Source organism: Somniosus microcephalus, chromosome 12 (assembly GCF_052327205.1).
Source record: "Somniosus microcephalus isolate GS21.2 chromosome 12, FLI_Smic_1.0, whole genome shotgun sequence".
Classification (NCBI taxonomy): Eukaryota; Metazoa; Chordata; class Chondrichthyes; order Squaliformes; family Somniosidae; genus Somniosus; species Somniosus microcephalus.
The window spans coordinates 95416209-95432999 of record NC_140998.1 but is presented as its reverse complement, the minus strand read 5'-3'; the positions used below and the strand labels follow the sequence as shown (position 1 = coordinate 95432999).

Sequence of the window (16791 nt, the reverse complement as noted above, 5' to 3'; positions counted from 1 at the left end):
AGTATACAATCTTCCCCTCTCATGAGCTGGCACTTGTGGCACCGCCTGGGACCTGCTTTTCTAATGTGAAAGTTTGCGCATAAACTTTGAATGGGTTGCGCAGCACGTTAAAGGGACTGCACACCCAAATTTAAAATTAGGGGCAACATTGGTGGCCGGTGATTCACCACATGAAGAGCCCTCCTTTTTAGCCACAGTGGTTCTCAAACTGGGGTCCGGCGACACCTGAGGATCCCTAGCGACTTTCCAGGGGGTGCCGTGAAAAAAACCCCAGGCATTGGCTCGGCCTCTGGCAGCACGGCGGGCGATGGCAATGGAGCAGAATCTGGAGCGGCGGATCGAGGCCAAGGATGAATCCCTCACAGAAAGACTATGGCCTAGAAATTCGTTGGGCTGCGCCACCAGTTAGCACCTAAAGAGGGCACTCAGTGGCTTTAGCGCCACTGGCCGCGCCTCCCGTGATATTTAGCTGGGGCGCTAATGGCGGCATTAACCTGTTGCGCTGCGCTGCCTCCGATGATGTCATCAGTGTGCGCAGCGCCCCGCTACCGTCCTGTTCTCGATATTTGGTAGCGACCGCTTCTGTAGCGCCGTTCACAAATGGCGCCCGGTTCACGGGGCCTTCCTGTGGCGGCAGTGGTGCAAATTAAGGTGGAGGTGCGGGGCGGCAGGTTTTTTCCGGCGGCCACCTGCCAGCACCTCCGTCCCCAGCCTCCTGATCACCCCCCGCAGCATTGCCGGCTGTTTTCTGAGAGCCCGGCACTTCTCCTCTGTGCCGGGCTCTTTTGCCGGCACTCGCGATCTCCGATCGCGCTGGTGCAGGCCCCTCCCCCTTAAGAATGTGAGGAAGGCCTGCAGTACTGCAGCGCACCGCGCTGCAGCGTGTGGCGCTGCAGCACGTTGCGCTGCGATATTCACTTTCAGCGCCCTAAGAGGGATGCGGAGCGCCTCGAGCCTCGGCCCGTGTCCCTCTTGGGGCGCTCAAGCTGAATTTCTGGCGGTCGCTACTGCTCCAAATGCTGCGCTAAATCCGGCGCCCAGGCGAGCTTGGCGCCCCGTTTGCGGCTCCACCCAATTTCTCCCCCATGGGTTTGACCGAGATGTTTCCTGAGGGCAGGCGAAATGCCTCCGGGCTCGCCGCACACTGCTCAGCGATGCTGGTCAAGACATTCTAAAGTTTCAACTGATCGGCTCTGTGGGTGGGAATCACGACCTTCATGATCCTGGTCCTTCCGGTGGTGTTTGAAACTGATAAAGTACTACTAGAACAACAGCAAATCCAGCAACACAGACAAATCCTGCAGGGTCCGAACACAGGAATGTCTGGCAGAATGCCAGGAATGCCGCTACCGCCAGTTCCAGGGAAAATATATTGGATCAGATGCCTCGAGCAAGGATTGCTGGTAGAAGAGGGGGGAGGGTTAAGGGATTGATGTACTTTGACGGAGGGGATTTGACACCATGAACAGACACTGTGTCTGCAAGCCTTGCCAAGGAGACTCAAGTTAGTCCTCAGTATTCATCTCTGGACCAATCGGATATCTTGATACGCTGAACATCCCGCCTGCAAACACTGTCAGCTGGTCAGGGTGGTGGGGGGGTGAGGTGAATCTGAACTAAAATCTGCTGGATCAGTCCTGGGAGGGTGGGGGACAGCTTGATGGGTTTTCTCAGGCCCTTGTTACTAATGAACTGAAACCCGTGTGTGTCACAGTCATCTTCCAGCACCATGTGTCTGAGTCATTCCTTCAGGAACATTGGGCACCAATTGTTTGAGCATGAAGTGATGGTTTTTGTCAGGTTGTGGGCTCAGGTGCACTCCAGTCAAAGGGGTGTGAGGGACAGCTGTGTGCCAGGTGTGTCCCACTGGACGGGTGTAAGGATAGCTCTGCGCCAGTTCTTGGCTGCACCTGCTCACTGTAACTGAACACCTTACCTTGGGAGCAGAGGAAACCCTCTTTTTTTATATTTGTTCTGGGATGAGGGCATCGCTGGCAAGGCCAGCATTTATTGCCCATCTCTAATTGCCCTGAGAAGGTGGGCCATCTTCTTGAACCGCTGCAGTCCGTATGGTGAAGGTACACCCACAGTGCTATTAGGGAGGGAGTTTCAGGAATTTGACCCAGCGATGATGAAGGAACAATGATATATTTCCAAGTCAGGATGGTGTGTAACTTGGAGGGGAACTTGCTGGTGATGGTGTTCCCATGCACCTGCTGCCCTCGTCCTTCTAGGTGGTAGAGGTCACAGTTTTGGGAGGTGCTGCTGAAGAAGTCTTGGTGAGTTGCTGCAATGCATCTTGTAGACGGTACACACTGCAGCCATGGTGCGCTGGTGGTGGAGGGAGTGAATGTTTAAGGTGGTGGATGGGGTGCCAATCAAGTGGGCTGCTTTGTCCTGTTTGGTGTTGAGCTTCTTGAGCATTGTTGGAGCTGCACACTTCAAGGCATATGGCGAGTATTCCATCACACTCCTTACTTGTGCCTTGTAAATGGTGGAAAGGCTTTGTGGAGTCAGGAGGTGAGACACTCGCTGCAGAATACCTAGCCTCTGACCTGCTCTTGTTGCCACATTATTTATGTGGCTGGTCCAGTTAAGTTTCTGGTCAATGGTGACCCCCCAGGATGTTGATGGTGGGGGATTTGATGATGGTAATGCTGTTGAATGTCAAGGGGAAATGGTTAGACTCTCTCTTGTTGGAGATAGTCATTGCTTAGCACTTGTGTGGTGCAAATGTTACCTGCCACTTATAAGCCCAAGCCTGAATGTTGTCCAGGTCTTGCGGCATACAGGCATGGACTGCTTCATTTTCTGAGGAGTTGCAAATGGAACTGAGCACTGTGCAATCATCAGCGAACATCCCCACTTCTTACCATATGATGGAGGGAAGGTCATTGAAGAAGCAGCTGAAGATGGTTGGTCTTAGGACACTGCCCTGAGGAACACCTGCAGCAATGTCCTGGGGCTGAAATGATTGACCTCCAATAACCACAACCATCTTCCTTTGTGCTAGATATGACTCCAGCCAATGTGGAGTTTTCCACCCCTGATTCCCACGACTTCAATTTTACTAGGGCTCCGTGATGCCACAATCGATCAAATGCTGCCTTGATGTCAAGGGCAGACACTCTAACCTCACCTCTGGAATTCAGCTCTTTGGTCTATATTTGGACCAAGGCTGTAATGAGGTCTGGAGCTGAGTGGTCCAGGCGGAACTCAAACTGAGCATTGGTGAGCAGATTATTGGTGAGTAAGTACTGTTGACGGCACCTTCTATCACTTTGCTGATGATTGAGAGTAGACTGATGGGGCGATAATTGGCTGGATTGGATTTGTCCTGCTCTGTAGGGACAGGACATACCTGGGCAGTTTTCCACATTGTCGGCTAGATGCCAGTGTTGTAGCTGTACTGGAATAGCTTGGCTAGAGGCGCAGCTAGTTCTGGAGAACAAGTCTTCAGCACGACAGCCGGGATGTTGTCGGGGCCCATAGCCTTTGCTCTATCCAGTGCGCTCAGCCGTTTCTTGATATCATGTAGAGTGAATCAAATTTGTTGAAAACTGGCTTCTGTGATGGTAAAATAATGGGACTCAAGGCAGATAAATCACCTGGACCTGATGGCTTACATCCTAGGGTCTTGAGGGAAGTGGCGGTAGGGATTGTGGATGCATTGGTAATAATTTTCCAAAACTCCCTGGACTCAGCAAAGGTCCCGGCAGACTGGAAAACTGCTAATGTAACACCCTTATTTAAAAAGGGCAGTAGACAGAAGGCTGGAAACTATAGGCCGGTTAGCCTAACATCTGTGGTAGGTAAAATTTTGGAGTCCATTATTAAGGAGGCAGTAACAGGACATTTGGATAATCATAATTTAATAGGACAAAGTCAGCATGGTTTTATGAAGGGGAAGTCATGTTTGACAAATTTGCTGGAGTTCTTTGAGGAAGTAACGTATAGGGTGGATAAAGGGGAACCAGTGGACGTAGTATATTTAGACTTCCAAAAGGCATTTGACAAGGTGCCACACAAAAGATTATTGCTTAAGATAAAAAATCACGGCATTGGGGGTAATATTCTGGCATGGATAGAGGATTGGCTATCTAACAGAAGGCAGAGAGTTGGGATAAATGGTTCATTCTCAGACTGGCAATCAGTAACTAGTGGTGTTCCGCAGGGGTCAGTGCTGGGTCCCCAACTCTTTACAATCTATATTAACGATTTGGAGGAGGGGACCGAGTGTAACATATCAAAGTTTAAAGATGATACTAAGATGGGAGGGAAAGTAGTGAGTGAGGAGGACATAAAAAACCTGCAAGGGGACATCGACAGGCTAAGTAAGTGGGCAGAGATTTGGCAGATGGAATACAATACTGGAAAGTGTGAGGTTATGCACTTTGGCAGGAAAAATCATAGAGCAAGTTATTATCTTAATGGCAAGAAACTGGAAAGTACTGAAGTACAAAGGGATCTGGGGGTCCTGGTGCACGAAACTCAAAAGGTTAGTATGCAGGTGCAGCAAGTGATTAAGAAGGCCAATGGAATGTTGGCTTTCATTGCTAGGGGGATAGAAAAAAAAATAGGGAGGTATTGCTTCAGTTGTACAAGGTATTGGTGAGACCGCACCTGGAATACTGCGTACAGTTTTGGTGTCCATACTTAAGAAAGGACATACTTGCTCTTGAGTCAGTACAAAGAAGGTTCACTCGGTTAATCCCGGGGATGGACATATGAGGAGAGGTTGAGTAGATTGGGACTCTACTCATTGGAGTTCAGAAGAATGAGAGGCGATCTTATTGAAACATATAAGATTGTGAAGGGGTTGGATCGGGTGGATGCGGGGAAGATGTTCCCGATGATGGGTGAAACTAGAACTAGGGGGCGTAGTCTTAGAATAAGGGGCTGCTCTTTCAAAACTGAGATGAGGAGGAACTACTTCACTCAGAGGGTGGTAGGTCCATGGAATATGCTGCCCCAAAAAGCTGTAGAAGCTACATCATTACATAAATTTAAACCAGAAATAGACAGTTTCCTGGAAGTAAAGGGAATTAAGGGTTACGGAGAGTGGGCAGGAATTTGATCCTGCTCCTATTTCGTGTGTCTAATTCTGTTAGATTCAGGAGATGGTTCTGTGATAGTGGATTGGCGGTTAGGATCAGATCAGCCATGATCTTATTGAATGGCGGAGCAGGCTCGAGGGGCCGATTGGCCTACTCCTGCTCCTATTTCTTATGTTCTTATGTTCTTATGGTTGGGACCTCAGGAGGAGGCCGATATGGATCATTCACTCGGCACTTCTGACGGAAGATGGTTACAAAGTTAGGTGAGAATGTAAGTTGTGAGGAGGATACAAACAGGCTTCAAGGGGATATAGACAGGTTAAGTGAATGGGCAAGAACAAGGAATGGAATATAATGTGGAGGATTGTGAAGTTATCCCCTTTGGTAGCAAAAATAGAAAAGCAGAGTATATTTTAAATGGTGAGAGATTGGGAAATGTTGGTGTTCAGAGTGACCTGGGTGTCCTTGTACACAAATCACTGAAAGTTAACATGCAGGTACAGCAAGCAATTAGGAAAGCAAATGGTATGTTGTCCTTTATTACAAGAGGATTTGCGGATAAGAATAAAGACTTCTTACTGCAATTATTTAGGGCCCTGGTGAGATCACACCTGGAGTATTGTGTATAGTTTTGGTCTCCTTTGAAAGGATTCGCAAATTTCATGTCTCCCCCAAAGATTTACTTTTGGATTATTGAAGAAACCCTGGCTGGACTGAATTTAAAATCCAGGGCTTTAGGGCTCAACAAGATGGCTGCGGTCAGCCTCATGGCCAAGGCCTGTAAAGTTCAGGTTTGGACTGTGTGGTAAACCACTGTATTGTATATTGCCACCTCTGGGTGGCGCTGTGTATGGAGGCATGCCTCAGCTGACTCCACCCACCACTGTGTGGGTTTCGTTCAGACTTGTTCAGTCACTCACGAAGAAGCATGGTCTCTTCTTAGCTAATAAAAGCCTTATTCATCTCTTCTTTCGACTCATCATCTCTTCTTCGACTCATCACCTTTTATGAAGTAATTGATAAGCGTATCAATTTTATTAGCTAAAAGTTAAATGGCGACACCTGAGGAGCAACAACAGCAACGGATACAGCAGACATTGCTGAGAGCCCTCAGACCACCACGCCTGGACCTCGACCCTCAAGATGAGGGTGCATCAGCCAAGTTTGAACACTGGCTGAGCTGCTTTGAATCCTTCCTCGCAATCTCACAGGTTACAGAGGAGGATCACAAACTGAAAATTTTGACCGCCCAGGTGAGCCATCAAGTATATATGCTAATCCGGGACTCTAATACGTACGTGGCGGCCCTCGAGCCACTAAAAGGGCAATATACGCGCCCAGTGAACACAATTTACGCCCGACACCTCTTGGGATCCCGCAGGCAGCAACCGGGAGAATCGGTAGGGGCATTTGCACGGGCGCTACTGGCACTCTGCAGAGACTGCAATTGTAAAGCGGTAACGGCTGTGGAGCACGCGCAGGGACTCGCCTGTGATGCCTTCGTCAGGGGCCTCCAGTCAGACCACACCCGGCAGAGACTGCTAGAAAGCAAGGAACCCGACCTGAAGACGGCCATTGCCCTTGCGCTCTCGTTAGAGGAGGCCCACCGAAACCTCGAGGCATACCCCCGTAACGGCGCCGAGACATGGCAATCGAAACCATGGGACACGGGACCGCCGCCCCCGGCACCAACCGCTGCAGCGACCCAACCGAGACAGCAGCCTCTGGTAAGAACTGCTTCGATGCCCAGTAACCAGGCCCAAAAATGCTATTTCTGTGGCCAGTTAAAACATCCCAGAGCGCACTGCCCAGCGAAGACAGCTACCTGCTCGGGCTGCGGGAAGAAAGGCCATTACGCTAACGCCTGCAAGGGGAAGCCAGCCAGCAGCGCAGCGTGCGGGCCGTGGGAGCAGCCATCTTATCCGCCATTTTGTGTACCCCCGGCCGCATGGCATCCGCCGCCATCGTATCCAACGCACTCAACCGCCATTTCGTCACCGGAACCGACCACCGTCTCGGCGGATGACTATAGTGACTCACTAAGCCACATACTGGCCTCCGTGACGCTGGATCAAGGCCACCCTCACCATCTATCCAGCTCCATGATGGATATCGCGGTAAACGGCCGCGCCACCAGTTGCCTGATCGACAGCGGGAGCACAGAGAGTTTCGTCCACCCCGACACGGTACGTAGCCACTCCCTCACGATTCTGCCAACGCACCATCGCATTTCTATGGCGTCCAAGTCCCAGTCAATGGACATCAGCGGCTACTGTGTGGTGACCCTGTCAGTAGGGGGCACTGAATATCAAAAATTTTAACTGCTAGTCCTGCCCCGTCTTTGCGCTGCCGTCCTGCTAGGGTTGGATTTTCAGTGCCACCTTAAGAGTGTCACACTAGCATACGGTGGACCCCTCCCCCCACTCACAGTCTGCAACCAACAACTTTTAAATCGCCTGCTGCAAACCACCTGCAGCCTTTCCACATTAAAAGTCCCCCCCCCTCCCCTGTTCGCTAACCTCACCCGCGACTGTAAACCCATCGCTACCAAAAGCAGGCGGTACAGTGCCGGGGACAGAGCTTTTATCAGCTCTGAGGTGGAGCGGCTCTTGAAGGAGGGCATTATCGAAGGTAGCACTAGCCCCTGGCGAGCCCAGGTTGTAGTCGTTAAAACCACTGCAAAACGCCGCATGGTAATCGACTACAGCCAAACCATAAACCGGTACACCCAGCTGGACGCGTACCCCCTCCCTCGCATATCTGATATGGTCAATCAGATTGCGCAATACAAAGTATTCTCCACCATCGACCTTAAGTCAGCGTACCACCAGCTGCCCATCCGCCATGAGGACCGCCAGTATACTGCCTTCGAGGCAAACGGCCGCCTCTACCACTTCCTTAGGGTCCCCTTCGGCGTCACCAACGGGGTTTCGGTCTTCCAAAGGGAGATGGACCGAATGGTTGACCAGAACGCGCTGCGGGCAACCTTCCCCTATTTGGATAACGTCACCATCTGCGGCCACGACCAGCAGGACCACGACGTTAATCTAGCAAATTTCCTCCGTACGGCCCAACGGCTGAACCTAACGTACAATAAGGAAAAATGTATGTTTCACACCAAGCGCCTGGCCATCCTCGGCTGCGTGGTGGAGAACGGAGTCATCGGGCCCGACCCCGACAGAATGCGCCCCCTAATGGAGCTACCCCTTCCCCACTGCCAAAAAGCACTGAAGAGATGCCTGGGGTTTTTCTCCTACTACGCCCAGTGGGTGCCCCTCTATGCAGACAAAGCCAGGCCCCTCATCAAAGCCACCTCCTTCCCCCTGACACCAGAGGCGTGTGCAGCCTTCACTCTTATCAAGAACGATATCGCGAAGGCCGCAATGCACGCGGTGGATGAGTCCATCCCCTTCCAAGTGGAGAGCGATGCCTCCGACTTCGCCCTAGCCGCGACCCTTAACCAGGCGGGCAGACCCGTGGCCTTTTTCTCAAGGACCCTCCAGGGCCCCGAGACGAGACACTCCTCCGTCGAAAAGGAGGCCCAGGCTATTGTAGAAGCGGTGCGTCACTGGAGGCATTACCTGGCCGGGAAACTATTTACCCTGCTCACTGACCAGCGTTCAGTAGCTTTTATGTTTAATAATAAGCAGAGGGGTAAAATCAAGAACGACAAGATCTTGAGGTGGAGAATCGAACTCTCCACCTACAATTATGATATCTTGTATCGGCCAGGGAAACTCAATGAGCCCCCAGATGCCCTATCACGTGGTACATGCGCCAACGCGCAGAGTGATAGGCTGCAGTCCCTCCACAATGACCTCTGCCACCCGGGGGTCACCAGGTTTTTCCATTTTATCAAATCCCGTAACCTGCCCTACTCCATCGAGGAGGTCAGGACCATGACCAAGAGCTGCCAAATCTGCGCCGAGTGCAAACCGCACTTCTATAGGCCGGACAGAGCAAGCCTGATCAAGGCCACCCGCCCCTTCGAACGCCTGAGCGTCGATTTTAAAGGGCCCCTCCCCTCCGCTGACCGCAATGTGTACTTCCTCAACATAGTTGATGAGTACTCCCGTTTCCCCTTTGCCATCCCTTGCCCAGACATGACCAGTACCACGGTCATCAAGTGTCTGAATGACATCTTCGCTCTGTTCGGGTTCCCCAGCTATATACATAGCGACAGGGGCTCATCGTTCATGAGCGACGAACTTCGGCAGTACCTGCTAACAAGAGGTATCGCCACGAGCAGGACCACCAGTTACAACCCCCGGGGGAACGGCCAGGTGGAAAGGGAGAACGCGACGGTTTGGAAGGCAGTCCTCTTAGCACTAAAATCTAAGGGCCTTCCGACCTCCCGCTGGCAGGAGGTCCTCCCTGCAGCGCTTCACTCCATTCGGTCACTGCTTTGTACTGCCACTAATGCGACCCCTCATGAGAAAATGTTCGTTTTCCCCCGGAAGTCTACATCGGGTACCTCGCTACCGGCATGGTTGACTTCTCCTGGGCCCGTCCTACTGCGGAGGCACGTGAGGACGCATAAAACGGACCCCCTGGTCGAGCGGGTGCACCTCCTACACGCCAACCCCCAGTATGCCTGGGTGACATACCCAGACGGGCGGGAGGACACGGTCTCCATACGAGATCTCGCACCCTCGGGTACCCCTGAATTACCACCGTTATCCCCCTTACCACCGTTATCCCCCTTACCACTGTTATCCCCCACCACCCCTCCCAACCCAACCCCTGCAGACGGCATGCCAAAGCCCCAGGAATCTTCGCCAACCACCCAGACACCAGACCCGACGTCGGATGCTGCAACACCACCGCCGCCACCACGACGATCAGGACGTCAGACAAGGCCTCCTGATAGACTTAACTTGTAGTACCCTTCACCCCGCCGGACTTCACATTAAACAAGGGGTGAATGTGGTAAACCACTGTATTGTATATTGCCACCTCTGGGTGGCGCTGTGTATGGAGGCATGCCTCAGCTGACTCCACCCACCACTGTGTGGGTTTCGTTCAGACTTGTTCAGTCACTCACGAAGAAGCATGGTCTCTTCTTAGCTAATAAAAGCCTTATTCATCTCTTCTTTCGACTCATCATCTCTTCTTCGACTCATCACCTTTTATGAAGTAATTGATAAGCGTATCAGACTGACAAAGAAGGAATGTTCCAGAAATTAGAAGGCAGACAGGCCTTCTGCATTTATGTATGAGAAGCAAACAGTAGCATTCGGGCCTCTGATTAAAACCCATCAAGGCCATTTGCACAGATAATCAATGGGTAATAGCTGCATTCAGACCTTCGTTAGCTGACTTCAACACTGTTTGGAAATGATCAACGGGGCATTAAAACTGGAATGGCCCCATCACAAGACCAGTTACACAAAGGAAAACACTTATGGGACGTTTAAAAACCGATTAACCAGCCATCCAGGTCGATGGGCCCAGAACGGTTTCCTTTGTATAGACTTCAACACGTCCAGGTCAGACAAAGAAACAAGCTGATCTGGCGAGTGATAAGGGCTCCCAGAAAGGGGCATAAGTAGTCCCTCAGGAGGCCATCGCTCTCTCTCTCTCACCTGGACTCCAGTGCCCTGCCTTACCATCAAGAAGATCGACGACGAAGAGCCCGTCCAGGGAAGCAGGATACCGACAGTTACCTTTGAATCACTGGGGTATCTCTGCTCTGGGCGGTGAAAACCCTAAAGACATCGGCAGGCAAAGGGGCACGGAGCAGGCGTTCTAACATCCGAGACTGGTGAGCATAACTTTCTGGCCCATCGCAAGACAACTTAGATAGGTGTAAAGGGTGGGAGTAAAGGGGATTGCTAAAATTGTCATTTTAGTCATTTTCCCTCGATGTGTCCGTTTCTCCTCCCCCGCTAAGTGTAATTGTGATACATACATAGTGATTTTCTCTGTATAGTGTTTAATTTTCTCTATTTTTAATAAACATTGGTTTTTCCTTGCACCAAACCACTGGTCTTTTTGTTTATATCGCTACTCATAATAAGTCCGGTGGTCAGAACCAGAGGGGAAGTGTTGTATATGTGCCTTTAAGAGAAGAACTTATTCTATACTGCAGTACTGGCAGTGACCACCCCTGTATATAAAGCCATAGCAGGCTTCTGTATTTCAGTCTTATGTTACCCTCTGTTCAAGTAAATACCTGTTTTATTGTTCTCCTGCAGCCCGTGTATTATTTATACTCGGACATTACACTGGCGACGAGGATGGGATACGAACCCACACATGCAAAGCACAATGGATTAGCATGAGGGTCATCTGGGAGGGGTAAAAATGAAGAGCCTAGCCAGGGCGTTTGTGTGGTGGCCGGGAATCGATAAAGAAATCAAGGATATGACCAAGAGATGCACAGGATGCCAGAAGGTCCAAAACGCTCCACCACAGGCCCCACTACATCCATGGGAGTGGCCCTCATCTCCATGGCAATGGGTACACATTGATTTTGCTGGTCCATTTATGGGCTCAATGTTCCTAATCGCTGTGGACGCCCATTCGAAATGGCCAGAGGTCATCAAAATGTCCTCCACCACCACGGAGAAAACTATTGCAGTCCTATGCACCATTTACGTCAGGAATGGCTTGCCAGAACAGATTTGCTCCAACAATGGGCCACAGTTTGTGTCAGAGGATTTCCGGAGGTTTCTGAGAAATAATGGGGTGAAGCATTACACATCTGCCCCATATCATCCAGCCACAAATGGATTGGCTGAGAGGTTTGTTCAGACCTTTAAAAAGGCCATAAAGGCAATGCATAATGACGACATACCACTACAACACAAGGTGGATAATTTCTTCTTTGCTTACCGGAATGCGACACATGCAGTCACCAACCAAGCTCCAGCCATAATGTTCTTCAACCGAAGGCTAAAATGTCGCCTGGATTTGCTCAAACCAAACATAAGACGAGATGTTGAGGATAAGCAATTCCAGCACATCAATGAGAAGCCAACCAGGAGCTTCAAGATAGGGCAACCAGTCTTGGCCCGCGACTACCTGATATACCTATCAATTCATCCAATGAAAAGCGACGAGTTAAGAAAGTAACTATAGGTTTTTATTGGCTAAATAACAGAGCCCACCCTCGTGGGTGATCGGATACAACAAGGAGGAATGCCAGCCAGTCGACTACCTTTATACCTGGGTAGGTAGGTGGAGTCATGGGCGGAGTCAGCAGTGGTCAGCCCAGGTATAGCAGCGTGACAAGAGGCGACCTCGTATAGTGATACAACAGTGTGAACAGTGATAACCATAGAGTAACGATATAACAGTGATAACTATAGTGTAACGATAGTGAACGATAAAAGTGGTTTACCACATTCACCCCTTGTTTAGATTTGAGTCCGGCGGGGTGAAGTGTACTACCAGTTCTGGTATGTCAGTCTGTCCGGAGGCCTCGTAAGCCTTTCTGATCGTCGCAGCGGCGGTGTTGCATTATCCGGTGTTAATGCTGGTGTCTGCGTGGTCGGCGAAGGCTCGTGGGGTTCCGGCATGCCGTCTACCTGGTCTGGAATTGGGGGGGGTGGTGGGGGGTGCTGAAGGTGGTGTCTCCGGAGTGCCCGAGGGTGCGAGGTCTCGTAAGGAGACTGTGTCCTCCCGCCCGTCTGGGTATGCCACATAGGCGTACTGGGGGTTGGCGTGCAGGAGGTCCACCCTCTCGACTAGGGGGTCCGTTTTATGGGCCCTCACGTGCTTTCGCAGCAAGACGGGCCCCGGAGAGGTCAGCCAGGTTGGTAGCATGGTTCCCGTAGTCGACTTCCTGGGGAAAGCAAACATTCGTTCATGGGGGGTGGCGTTGATGGCAGTGCAAAGTAGTGACCGGGTGGAATGCAGCGCTGCCGGGAGGACTTCCTGCCAGCGGGAGGTTGGGAGGCCCTTAGACTTTAAGGCTAAGAGGACGGCCTTCCATACCGTCGCGTTCTCTCTTTCTACCTGGCCGTTCCCTCGGGGGTTGTAGCTGGTGGTCCTGCTTGCAGCAATACCTCTTGCTAGTAGGAACTGACGGAGTTCCTCGCTCATGAAGGAGGAGCCCCGGTCACTATGTATATAGTTTGGGAACCCGAACAAGGCGAAGAGGTCGTTCAGGCATTTAATGACCGTGGTACTGGTCATGTCTCGGCAGGGGAAGGCAAAGGGGAAACGGGAGTACTCATCAACAATGTTGAGGAAGTACACATTACGGTCAGAGGACGGGAGGGGCCCCTTAAAGTCGATGCTCAGGCGCTCGAAGGGGCGGGTGGCCTTGATCAGGCTTGCTCTGTCCGGCCTAAGGAAGTGCGGTTTGCACTCGGCACAGGTCTGGCAGTTCCTGGTCATGGTCCTGACCTCCTCGATGGAGTAGGGCAGGTTGCGGGCCTTAATGAAGTGGTAAAGTCTGGTGACCCCGGGGTGGCAGAGGTCGTTGTGGAGGGTCTGAAGTCTATCACTTTGCGCGCTGGCGCATGTAATTCGTGACAGAGCATCGGGGGGTTCGTTCAGCTTACCTGGCCGGTACAAGATATCATAATCGTAGGTGGAGAGCTCGATTCTCCACCTCAAGATCTTGTCATTCTTGATTTTGCCCCTCAGCTTGTTATTAAACATAAAAGCAACCGAACGTTGGTCGGTAAAGAGGGTAAATCGTTTGCCTGCCAGGTAGTGCCTCCAGCGTCGTACCGCCTCCACAATCGCCTGGGCCTCCTTCTCGACCGACGAGTGTCGGATCTCAGGGCCCTGTAGGGTCCTTGAGAAGAAGGCCACCGGTCTCCCCTCCTGGTTAAGGGTGGCGGCTAGGGCGAAGTCGGATGCATCGCTCTCGACTTGGAAGGGGATGGACTCATCCACTGCATGCATAGTGGCCTTGGCAATGTCTCCCTTAATGAGGGAGAAGGCTGCGCACGCTTCCTCCGTAAGGGGGAAGGATGTGGACTTCATGAGGGGTCTGGCTTTGTCCGCATAATTGGGCACCCATTGGGCATAGTAGGCGAATAGCCCCAGGGTTCTCTTCAGTGCCTTTGGACAGTGGGGGAGGGGTAGCTCCATGAGGGGGCGCATTCTTTCGGGGTCGGGGCCGATGACTCCGTTCTCTACTACACAGCCGAGGATGGCAAGGCGCGAGGTGTTAAACACACATTTATCCTTATTGTAGGTGAGGTTCAGCCGTTGGGCCGTACGGAGGAATCTCTCCAGATTAACATCGTGGTCCTGCCGGTCGCGGCCACAGCTGGTGACGTTATCTAGATAGGGGAACGTGGCGTGCAGCCCGTTCTGGTCAACCATCCGGTCCATCTCCCTTTGGAAGACCGAAACCCCGTTGGTGACGCCGAAGGGAACCCTAAGGAAGTGGTAGAGGCGGCCGTTCGCCTCGAAGGCTGTATACTGGCGGTCCTCAGGGCGGATAGGGAGTTGGTGATAGGCCGACTTAAGGTCGATGGTGGAGAACACCCGGTACTGCGCAATCTGATTGACCATATCAGATATGCGGGGAAGGGGGTATGCGTCCAGCTGGGTGTACCTGTTTATGGTCTGGCTGTAGTCGATGACCAGGCGGTTTTTATTGCCGGTCTTAACGACCACGACCTGGGCACGCCAGGGGCTGGTGCTCCCCTCGATGATGCCCTCCTTCAGGAGACGCTGCACCTCAGAGCTAATGAAAGCTCTGTCCCCGGCGCTGTACCGCCTGCTCTTGGTAGCGACGGGTTTGCAGTCGGGGGTGAGGTTAGCGAACAGGGAAGGTGGTGGGACCTTGAGGGTGGATAGGCCGCAGGTGTTATGCGGTGGGCGGTTTAAAATCTGCTGGTTGTCGACTGTGAGTGGGGGGAGGGGTCCGCCGTATGCTAGCGCGATGCTTTGGAGGTGGGATTGGAAGTCTAGGCCTAGTAGGACGGCAGCGCATAGCTGGGGCAGGACGAGGAGTTTAAAATTTTTATACTCCGTACCCTTAACCGACAGGGTCACAACACAGTAGCCGCTGATGTCTGTGGCATGTGACCTCAATGCCATCGAGATCCGGTTGCACGTTGGCAGGACAGGGAGGGAGTAGTGGCTCACCGTGTCTGGGTAGATGAAGCTCTCCGTGCTTCCGCTGTCGAACAGGCAGGTCATGGCGTGGCCGTTTACTTTGATGTCCATCATCGACTTGGACAGGTGATGCGGGCGGGCCTGGTCCAGTGTGACGGAGGCTAGTGTATAGCTGAGCGAGTTGTTGTAGTCTGCGGTTGAGGCGGTAGTCGGGTCTAGAGGCACGGTGGCGGTCGGGCGTGGTGGGTAAAATGGCGTCTCCCACGAGGTTGGACAAAATGGCGGAGAAGATGGCTGCCCCCATAACTCACATGAGGCACTGCTGGTGTCGGTTGCCTGTATCAAAGATGGCCGCCCCATGACTCACATGTGGGGATGCTGGCCTCTGTTGCCTTGAAGGAAGATGGCCGCCCCCACAGCTCACATGAGGCACTGCTGGCCTCTGATGATCCACCTCTGCAGGCCTTAGCGAAGTGGCCTTTCTTCATGCAGTTTGAGCAGGTAGAGTTCCTGGCTGGGCAGCGCGACCTCGGGTGTTTCGCCTGGCCGCAGAAGAAGCAGCCGGCGGCCCAATCGTGGGGGTCCGATGTCGGAGCCGGTACCAGGGGTGGCGGTCTCGATCGGGTCCGGGACGCCGACGCTGAGGTAGGTCCCAGGGGGGTTGCTGCGGGAGGTATCGCGGTCGGGGTCGGTCCCAAGTCCCAGGGTCGCGAGTTACAGTACCTTGAGTATGCCTCAAGGTCCCGATGGGCCACCTCTCGAGAGAGAGCGAGGGCTGCAGCTTTGTCCAGGTCGAGGTCCCTTGCTTCCAGTAGTCTTTGCCGTGAGTAGTCGGACCGCAGGCCTTTCACGAAGGCATCGCGGACATTGTCTTCAGTATTTTCTGCCGCCGTTACCGCTTTAAAGTTACAGTCTCTGCCGAGTGCTTGTAGCACCCGTAAAAATTCCTCCACGGGCTCTCCTGGCTGTTGCGGGCGGGATCTTAGGAGGTGTCTGGTATACATGGAATTTACCGGGGTTTGGTACTGTCTTTTCAGCCGGTTGATGGCGTCCTCGTATGTTTTAAGGTCCCGGATGAGTGCGAATACTTTAGGGCTCACTTGGGCGTTCAGAACTCTTAGCATGGATTTCTGAGGCACGCCGGATTCTCCCAGGTAGGCTTTGAAGCAGCTCAGCCAGTGTTCGAAGTCGAGGGCTGAGTTTGCTGCCTGTGGGTTTAGATCCAGGTACGGTGGTCTGAGGGCTCGCAGCCAGGCCGGCTGCTGTGGCTGTTGTAGCTGGGCATCTGGCTGGTCGCTTGGCTGGTCGTTTGACTGCTCAGGTGTCGACATTTTAAAATTTAGCCAATAAAATTGATATACCTATCAATTCATCCAATGAAAAGCGACGAGTTAAGAAAGTAACTATAGGTTTTTATTGGCTAAATAACAGAGCCCACCCTCGTGGGTGATCGGATACAACAAGGAGGAATGCCAGCCAGTCGACTACCTTTATACCTGGGCAGGTAGGTGGAGTCATGGGCGGAGTCAGCAGTGGTCAGCCCAGGTATAGCAGCGTGACAAGAGGCGACCTCATATAGTGATACAACAGTGTGAACAGTGATAACCATAGAGTAACGATATAACAGTGATAACTATAGTGTAACGATAGTGAACGATAAAAGTGGTTTACCACACTACCGAACAGAAAAATGGCAGCCAGGAAC

At 52.2% G+C, this 16791-nt stretch overlaps 1 pseudogene; it reads left to right on the top strand.

Moving 5' to 3' along the window:
- Positions 1–307: 307 nt before the first annotated feature.
- LOC147109403 (mitochondrial import receptor subunit TOM22 homolog pseudogene) lies at positions 308–1433 on the top strand (annotated as a pseudogene).
- Positions 1434–16791: the final 15358 nt, after the last annotated feature.